Source organism: Harpegnathos saltator, unplaced genomic scaffold, assembly GCF_003227715.2.
Source record: "Harpegnathos saltator strain DR-91 unplaced genomic scaffold, Hsal_v8.6 scaffold419, whole genome shotgun sequence".
NCBI lineage: Eukaryota > Metazoa > Arthropoda > Insecta > Hymenoptera > Formicidae > Harpegnathos > Harpegnathos saltator.
The window spans coordinates 44742-54919 of record NW_020230227.1 but is presented as its reverse complement, the minus strand read 5'-3'; positions in this window follow the sequence as shown (position 1 = coordinate 54919).

Here is a 10178-nt window from a genome sequence, read left to right as displayed (position 1 = left end):
ATTGTTGAGAAACAAATGCATCCACAACGTGTCACTGTTTGGTGCGGATTTTGAGCTGGAGGCATCATCGGACCATTCTTCTTCGAAAATGCGGCTGGTCAGGCAATAACAATTAATGGTGCTCGCTATCGCGACATGATAATCCAGTTTTTTGTGCCTATATTGCAAGATATGGATGTGGACGACATGTGGTTTCAACAAGACGGTGCCACATGCCATACAGCCCGAGAAACAATTCAATTACTGCATGAGTCATTTCCTGGTCGTGTAATTTCCCGTTTTGGTGATCAGATCAGGCCGCCCAGATCATGCGACTTAACGCCGTTGGACTTTTTTCTTTGGGGTTTTTTGAAGTCTAAGATTTATGCCAACAAGCCCACGACCATCCACGCCTTGAAGGAGAAAATTGAGCGTTGTATCAACGAAATTCAGCCACACTTATGCAAAACGGTCATGGAAAATTTCAACAAAAGAGTGCATATGTGCCAGCAAAGCCGTGGAGGCCATTTACCCGATATGCTATTCCATACATAACCTTATACTGTATACTTTACGAATCAATAACAAATTTACAACTTTTAATTATAAACCTGTGTTTTCTATCAAAATTACTTCTTGCGTGAATTTTGGGACATCCTTTATATATATTTATATATGTATATATGTATATTGCATAACCCTCATAAAACACCTACGGTCAACAGTTCGATAAACCCTATTCCGTAATTTACACAATCTACACATAGACATTTTTCCCGCCCTTCCCGTTAATAATTAGACACCGCGATGTGTTTCCTTTCACACGGCATTCACGCACACGTACATTCATACGCACATGAGAAACATTCATAGGTTGCACACATTCACACACACACACACACACACACACATATACATTCTGGCATGTACACTCACTTATTGCGACTATAACGAGGCCCAATCACTGAATAAGTAACGGAACAATCGTGCGAGCTTCGACGGCGGCCAACAAACAGCTCGGTCCGTCCTCACGTGACGCTAAACACCAAAATTCGCGATCGCCGATAGCGCGACGCTAATAGATGACAGCATTACGACAGCGCGACGATCGATATATTACGGTAGTCGCGCAAAAGTGAGCCTCGCGTCGCTCTCGAAATTGTCGCGAGGTCCGCTTGATCGTGTTTGAACGGCCGCGAGATTCGATGGAATTCCGGCGAATTTCGAAAGGGCGGAAGAGCGCACCGACGAGAGAAAGTCCTTGGTACCCGCGATCGCACAGCGGAGGGATGGCAGTGAGGAGGGCCATTTCGCGGCGAGACTCGCTAAATAGCGTCAGCGATAACAGGCATACATATATGCATACCGCAGCTACTACTTTTCCTTAGCGGAGCAAAGAGGGGATTGAATAATCGAGGCTGAAGGTAACTATAACTTTGGTAACAATAGCTGTCTCTCTCCCTCAGTGCGATGGCGGGTGTTCTCTATAGGGCCCGACCTGACCCGCCGCGGGGAGGTCAGGACTGTCACGTTTCAACGCTATTTTCATTTATCCGGCCGAAGTCTCCGGTCGTGACGCGCCGCCGATCGTAACGCGGTGCTCCGCACCGAGGGAATGTTGCACGCACACACGCGTGCGCGAACGCGCGCGGGGCAGGGGGGAGAAAACGGTCCTATTAGTTCTCGTTATACGGCGATATTGCGACGTTCTATTTTTATTCCGGACGTTTATTGTGATCGATGATACGCCGACGAATGCGCGATAACGCGATTTAATGTCACGTGAAGAGGGGAGCCGAGAGGCGACCCAGTTGTCGCGGCTTGTTACACGTTTATTACACCTCCGAGAAAACGCGCCGCGCGCCAGCCGGCCGGCCGCTGACAGGCCGTGCTAGCGCCATTTTTTGTATGCGCGCGCGTTTCCATCGTGAGTATAAAATATATGACCCTTGAACCCTTGGACGCGCTAGGATGTTTTTGTTACCTCCTATCACTAAGACGCGTGAATTTTCACCCGTAACTTTTTATTATTTTTTTCTTTTAACATAGTGGGTGTAACATCTTCATGTAGGTCAGTAGTCATGGCGGGTTGCCTTCCTATTCGAACGATAATGCCGAGGTTGCGGAAAAAGTCGCTCGTTGATAATGATATTTGCAGTCCTCCCAGTCACGACGAGTGCAACTTCGCACCGCGATCGTTATGGCAGTTTACGGATCGTTTATGACAAGAGTCAAGCCTTGTTGTAATTAAAAAAGATGCTTAAGAAAGTGAAACTGAGAAGTAAACATTACGGATTTAAGCGGAGTAAATAAGAATGACAGTTCAGGAGATAAGTAATGCAACATTTTCTTGTTCTACATAATTTCCTAATTTCTTTCTTGCGTTGGGAAGTTCGATCGAGGAATTGGAGATTAGAAAGAACGGTACAGAAATATTTAGAAATTTTATATAGTATATCTCATCTATCGAATAGGGCAGGCAACTCGTCATACTGACCTATATATTGATGTTGTCTCCTGTACATGGACGATAAATATCTGGTTAAAAAATTATAGCCACGTGTAAAACAGTTTCAAATTACATACAAATTTCTAGAGGGGAAATGATAACCTTTCGCTGTAAAGGAAACTTTTATTTGAGCACGAATGGTGTCCAAGGGATATCTATAAGCATTGCAAATCCCAACAGGACACCGCCTGCTATCTGGTGGCAACGGTTGGAAAATGTCATCGGGTGATTTTCAGCCATCCTAGTTTAAGGATTAACCTCCATATATACGGGCGCATGCGCGCGCGCGCGTGTTAATCGTCCATTTGCAACAACGCGGACTGCGAGATGACGTAATTGACGTAATTGACAGCGCCATAACGTGGCGGTGTAACGAGCGGGTGGCAAAAGTGTCGTCGTTATAAAGCATCGCGCTCCCCCTTTTGTCTAGCGAAGTATTCATTGTCCTATTTAAACGGGCGACTTTTCCGCATAAAAGGAACTCCCCACCTCCCCCACCAAGTGTCTTTATGTCAAAACTGAGAAATAGGATTCTAAAGTTCCCGTTCTTCGAAGAGGGGCGGGGGGGTGCTAGAGGGAAAGGAAGGATGATGTAATAGCATTTCCCGCCATAGGAGTAATTTGCCGGGTAGAAGGGGAGGGGGAGAGAAGTTGCGGAAGTCGCTGAATCTACTTAACGAATCTCTCGCGGTTATTAGATTAAAAATTCGACCGCCGACGGTTTCCTCCCGCGATGAGCGTCGAAAAGATTCGAAGGTGCGTGCACATTCAGCCGCGACCGCAGCCGACTTCTGGCGGAAGGGGGGAGGGAGACTTCCGCTTGCCCGTCTGTTTCCGCGTAAACACGTTCCGGGAACCTGTTGAGACTTGCCGAGGTGTTTTCCGCTGTCATGGAAGTGCGGGCACTCGGTGCGCCGTTTATGGGAAAGTCGTCCGAACGCGGCTCCGAGCGGCTGAAGCTCGAGAAGAGCGACGTGGATGCTCTTGGCAACGCCGAGATACCGAGGAGTCACCCCAACGAAATTGACGAATTTCCCCGGAAGAGAACAACGAGGGCGACTATTTGGCACGTTTTCCAACCGGGATGGGTAATTGCCTCTCTCTCTCTCTCTCTCTCTCTCTCTCTCTCTTTCTCGTTCTCGTTTTCGCCCGCGCATCTCGCCGTAACCGAGTCAATGTCACGCGAATTTTCCGAGACTCTGCGCGACGTCGTCGATCGTACGGCGCGAATTTAAGGGGCTTGGAGGGTCAGATTGCTGAAAAATCGTGCTTGTTCTTGATAATATTTTGTGAACTGAACTGTGAAATGAACTGAATAAATGTGCAAGAAAAAAAATTTTAGGTATATTTACACAACATGTGAAGAGTAGAAAAATTTTGTTTACTAACAAATACTCATATAAATATACGATATATATAGCTGAAATATAATCTCCTTTTTTTTCAAGTTGTCATTTTTGCAGTAATATCTCGGCTCTCGGTGGTCCGATCAGAGCGAATTTTAACTAGAAATCTTAAGGAGGCTTATCCGGTGAACCACTACAAAAAGAATCGAACAGGATTAACAGAATGGCAGCTATTATTAGGAAAAAATTCAAATTTTTCAGTTCTCTTACAATAAAAAAATTAATATCTCGAAATGAAATATTTTGACGGAGTTGTTCATGGCTGATCCGAGAGCGAGATGAACAAATATTATTGCTTTAAAATTTTAAATTGATAGGAAGCTCAGTTTCGGAGAAATCACTGCAAAAGTTGAACAATAAAATTTCGAGAAAAACGCATTTAAAATTTAAGTGGACGTATACTTATATGAATATTTGTTGATAAACAAAATTTTTCTACTCTTCATATGTTGTATAAATATATCAAAAATTTTCATTCTTCCACATTTATTCAGTTCGTCACAAAATATTATCAAAAGCAAGCACGATTTTTCAGTGCACTGACCTTTCAGCCTCTTAATGTAAATATACGCGAGGCATTTTCGTGCGTCGCGCGTTAAATCGCGAACAAGAATGAAAGCGCGGCCGCGTCTTTGGGCGTATTTCTCAAGCGGACTCGAGCTCTACGTGACGCTCGAATCGAAGTTTTGCGGCTTGAACGTTGAGCCTCGTTGGTGAGACTGGCAGACGCAGCGATCAATTATGGATGTAGCGTTGCGTTTCGCCGACACGTGAGACTGTTGAAACTCGAATTTCGACGCAAAGTGCACACGACGCAGGTGCTCCCTCAGCCGAAATTTTTGTCCGTGACAGGGAGAGCGAGGTCTAAGCATCGGAAACGATGTAGCAAAACGCCCGCGCGGTTTTGCCGAAGAAATTACGCGCATGACGCAGCCCGTCATCCGACTAATGTCGGAATGTCGAGAAGAGAGACATTCCTGTCGCACGCGTCGCGACTGACGAGGCGTTTAATAACGAAATTGTCGATAAAAAATATTTCATTACGATCGCTCGTGGCTAGTCCGTGCGGTGAAAAAAAATTTTCGATCTCCGTCTCTGTCATACACGCGTGAATGATTTTCCTTTTTGTCGGCGAACGTCGCGCGGCACATAGAGGCGGAGGAGACAAGCGAGGAGAAATTAAGAATGTTTCGGTCTCTTCTGTTTAGGCGTGTGCAAAAGTTTCAGTCCTCTCTTCAGCCCTCTATGTAATTATTTTCAATTGGAATATATTACCGTCGTTTTGCGATTTGGTAGGGTTGGTACTGAACTTTCTAAAACGCCATTGTGACAGTTGTTATTTTCAAGGTTATGTGCACCGATGAATCATAGTGTGTGAATGGTGTTTTGGAAAATTAAATACCAACCTTATAAAAACGCAAACCGAGGGGAAGATATCTCAATTGAAAATTTTTACATTAAAGGGCTGAAGAAAGGACTAAAACTCTTGCTCATCTCTAATATTTGATCTCAATATTCGCGTTTACGAAACGGTTTCACGTCTTCCCCGACGAAGTTAAAAGCGCATCAAACTTGCACAGCGCAGATCGTCACATCTGCGTTGCAGCAACGTTGTAAAGATGTAGATTTGCAAAATACTAGCATAGCTTGACATTAATATTCCGGAAACATTGCAAAATTAAAGAAACCCACGACTTTATACGATAATATAGTTCAGCAATGAAATACTATAGTATTTTACTACATCGTGGCAGTATTTTATTATAATCAAATCACGGAATTTCCCGACTCTACAATAATGTATTTTAGCAATAAAATACTATAGTACATTCCATTGAATCATGGCAATATTTTATTATGATAAATTTCTCGATTTTATAATAATGCATCTCAGTAACAAAGTGCTATACACTGAGAAAAAATTGTATTAAAATTAAACAAGTATTTGTTCGAATACGACTGTGAATATATTTATTCAAATTAAGCGACCAATTTCTAAAATTAAATACAGAGGTTCTCTGAATGTAAACTTTTTCCTTGAATTTTAGAAAATAATTACTTAATTTAAATAAATGTATTCACAGTCGTATTCGAAGAAACATTTGTTTAATTTTAATACAATTTTTTCTCAATGTAGAGTATCTCATCGAATTGTGATAGTATTTTATGAAATTAAATCGTGGAATTTCGATTTTGCAGCGTTTCTGAACAAGTAGGGATATAATGAAGACTTTTACGTTTTTCTTCTGTGAACTTCTCTCTCTCTCTCTCTCTCTCTCTCTCTCTCCCACCGAAGCATGAGAGACCGTTTAACACGCCCCCGACTTCGCTGGAAAAAGAACCGCTTTTTCAAACCGCTTGGCACACTCGCGAACGCGAAGTTTGTCCGCGAGCATTTTTAATTTTTTTATATTTCGCGCGAGTCCCGAGACGCGCCCGTTTCGTCCAATGGGAGAATTCATCTTTCGATGGGAGCGCTCTTCCGTTGGGTAAGACGGATGCGTTCCGAAAGGCAGCCGAAAAATAGCGTGGCAACCTTCGCCGATGAACGCGACTTGGAGCTCAGAAAGAACAGAAAATCATGATGACATCAAAATGATGTGGAAAACTCATTTTTTCACCATGATTCGATCATTTTCTCATCATTTTGCTGTCACTTTGATGTCGTCATGATTTTCTGTTCTGCCTAGGAGATTCGCTCGTTCCGCGAGATTTTCCTTGCTCTCGACCTCGATGACTTCCCGCGCGAGCTCGGCTCGATTAGACTTCGGTGGCGGCGGAGAGCAGACTTCGATCGACTCGCGGATTCGGAATCGCGGCGTTAATTAAACGCGCGCGATTTCTCGCGCGGCAGTCGCCCCGGCCGGAGCGAGGCGCAGGAGCGGGGACGCGCGACTTCCGCTTTCGGCGACTCGACGTGCGAGCGACGTTCGCGTAATTGATTCCGCGTGTAACGCCTCGCCCGGCGAGACGCGACACGTTCCGTTCGCGCGAGTGTGAGCGAGAAAAAGGTATCGGCGATTTAATAATTACGTCATTGGCCGGTGACGTCGAGCGCGCGAGATGCGGCCGCTAACGAGACGTCTCGTTAAGCCGCAGACGGACAATCGCGGCTCGAGGGGGCAGGAGGGGTGGGGGGAGGGGACGGTGACGGCGAAATTTCACGATCTTCGGTCTGCCGTTAACATTTCGTCCCGATATTCGTTAAGCTGTTAATTTACACGGGCGTTCGGCGGAAGAGCGGCTGCGTCGGATCGACGAGCGGGGATGTGGACTGGCTTTTATGCAGAGGCGGCACCGCCGGTCGTCTCTCCCTGTGAAAACTGAGAGCCTCGTGGAGCATTCCTTGGGGTCTAATTGGGGGGGGGGGGGTGTAGTGCGATCTCGACCCGAGCCCCGCATGGGAAAGTTTCCGGGATCTAGGATTGGCCACTCATCCTGATTTCCGCCGAAAGATGACGGGCCCCAATTGGGGAATCCACGAAGATTCAGATCAGAAGTGTTCGCGTAATTGTTCAGTTATGACAGCAATTAGAATCAATTTGCCGGTTTGCCAAGTAAATAAAGTTCTAAATGGAGAAAGCCAAACAGAAGTGAGAAGCGTGATATTATGTCGAACATTTTCCCAAAAAGCTTTCCCCTTCCTCATTTCTATTTTATATTAGAGTTGAACAAAAGGTCTGAAATGCTTTGAATATTTGCACGCACTTTGCAAGCGTAAATACTTAGAGAGTACTTTTAAGTGTTTTGCTTAATTTCTTTTTGAAATGAATCAGGAATATCTGGAGGTGAAACAATATTTATTATATTTCTACATTAAATATAAAACTTCAACATCACACGTTACAAAAAAGAAAAAGAAAAAAGAAAAATGGGAGAACGTTGGATGGAGCGAATGGAATCTGTTTGGCTTCTTCCACTTGAAATCTCACGACTTTATTTATTTGGGAAATCGGGATTGATCCCAATGGGTATGTAATTGAACAACGAATTTTGGAACAAACTTGATAACTTTAATTTTTTTTTACACTATGTCCGGGAAAATCCTGAGAAATTTATGCGGGCAGACTCTGGTGCCTCGTTCCGGATAAACGAAAGTGATGTAAAATAGACACACTGCGTGATAAAATATTTCAAGAATATACAAGGTTGACGTACGTAACATCAAGGTTGCTCTTTCACAATAAAGCCTAAGCCACACGGTGAGTGTTTCGTCGCTGGCTTTGCCGACGGATTCGTCCAGCCTATGCTGCGTGCTGTTAATTTGACGATGCTGCTTTTTTGACTCGAATATTTTTCGTTTGATTTTCACTTCGCGCCTCCTTTCTCCTATCATTATATAATAGTCAGTCTTCCTTCGCTTATCATGTTTATCAGCATTTTATAGCTCGTATATAATGCATATGCATATGTAAATATGTACATAAGTATATACATAAATAATATGTAGCAATAAATTTATAAATAATGTAACATATATATAAATATTTATGTATATATATATGTGAATCGTTTGTGCAACACAAATGATCATACGAATTATAATCTTTTTTTTAATTATATATATAAACAGAGTTTTATGTTTGGGTGGCATCGCCAAGTCAGAACAAGGTCGCATTAAAAAAAAAATTCCGCTCGACCTCGCTCCGACCTTGACGATGCTATTCAAAGTCAAGCTGATAAGATCAGTAAACAGATCTCTTTAAATCCTACTTTTACTCGAAACATATTTCTGTAAACTTATACTTTTCGGGATTTTTCGGGGTTTCCGTACTCCTTCCTCACCCTGTATATGTGAATATTCATTACTGTTTCACTTTTAATTTCAATACGTCTATCTTTCTTAGCTAGTACGAAATCACGTCAGGAAAATAGCACCGAACTTAACTTCGAAAATCAACATGTGCTTGCTAACATGCACGACAGCACGCAGCGTAGCAAATTTCTAAGGACAGATTCACACCACGCAGAAAAGCAGAAAACAGAAAGGCAGCAGCCAATTGCAAGTGGCTCTGATGGTCCTTCTCTTCTGTCTCTCTCTCTCTCTCTCTCTCTCTCTCTCTCAAGAGAAGGATAGACTATCAGCGCCACTTGTGATTGGCTGTTGCCTTTCTGTTTTCTGCTTTTCTGCCCGAGTGTGAATGCGCGTCTGGCGTCCAGATGGCGACGGTGTCTCGCACGCATTTAACGCGAAAAACGCACCGTGTGCCGCAGGCAAAATATCGCTAGTCACCTTCCTCCACTCCACTGTTACTCATCTTGCGAAATAAGTCTTCACCTCGTCAGTGCTATTGAAGAATTAACGAGAGTGTGACCAGAAACTTCTCCGAATCCTCCCACAAGTTTCGGGGCTTTTCTTCCGCTCGATCCGCTGCCCTCTCCGTCTCTCATACGGATATTGGCAGATGTATTTTATATATCCGTAAAGCGACACTTTAACAGTAACCGTTGCCGTTACCGTTGTCGTTGCCGAAGTGATCGCTGAGAGGGAAAAACCCGCGACCAGCGCAGAGGCGTGACACGTGAAAAAGCAACCCAGCCGATTCTCACTGTAACGCTCGAAATCTGTCCAACGATATTTGAAATATTCGTCCGAGCGGCGGCGGCGGTCACAAAGCTGCCGCTTGTCTCCTCTGAACACAAAAGTCGTCCGTATCGCAACCCTTTGAGCGTTCGCATGTCGACATTCCGCCGGCGCGAGCGCCGCATTTTCGCACGTCACGCGCGACTTAATTTAACGTGCTCCTCGTTTGTTAATATACACACGGCCGCTCTCTCTCTCTCTCTCTCTCTCTCTCCCCCCTCCCCCCCTCTTTCTCTCTCTTTCTCTCGTTCGCCCGCCCGCCCCAAGTGCCTCCGTTATTTCCGCCTGGAAATTAATATTAACGTTTGTTGCCGCGCTTTTCAAATGGGATTTTACAAATGCGTTTCCTTCATCATCAGAATGCCCGGCCGGCAGGTGTTTAATTACCGCGCTGGGTTCGCGTTCATGGAGACCGCCACGCGAATTCGCGCATATGTAATTTTAGTCCGCCAGTTTATGCGGCGCGAACGAGGCAAATAAACGGCCACGTGTCTGCGTCTGCTCGGAGGGAGCGCCGGACCGCCGTAAGATTGTTACGCGTAATTAAAACTGTGATATGTACTATATACACACGCACACACACGCACACACACATACACACACAGACAGACAGACATACACGACACACACAGGATACACACACACACACACACACACGCACCGCGCGCGCGCGCGCTAGCTATGCGTTACGCGCTCGCGT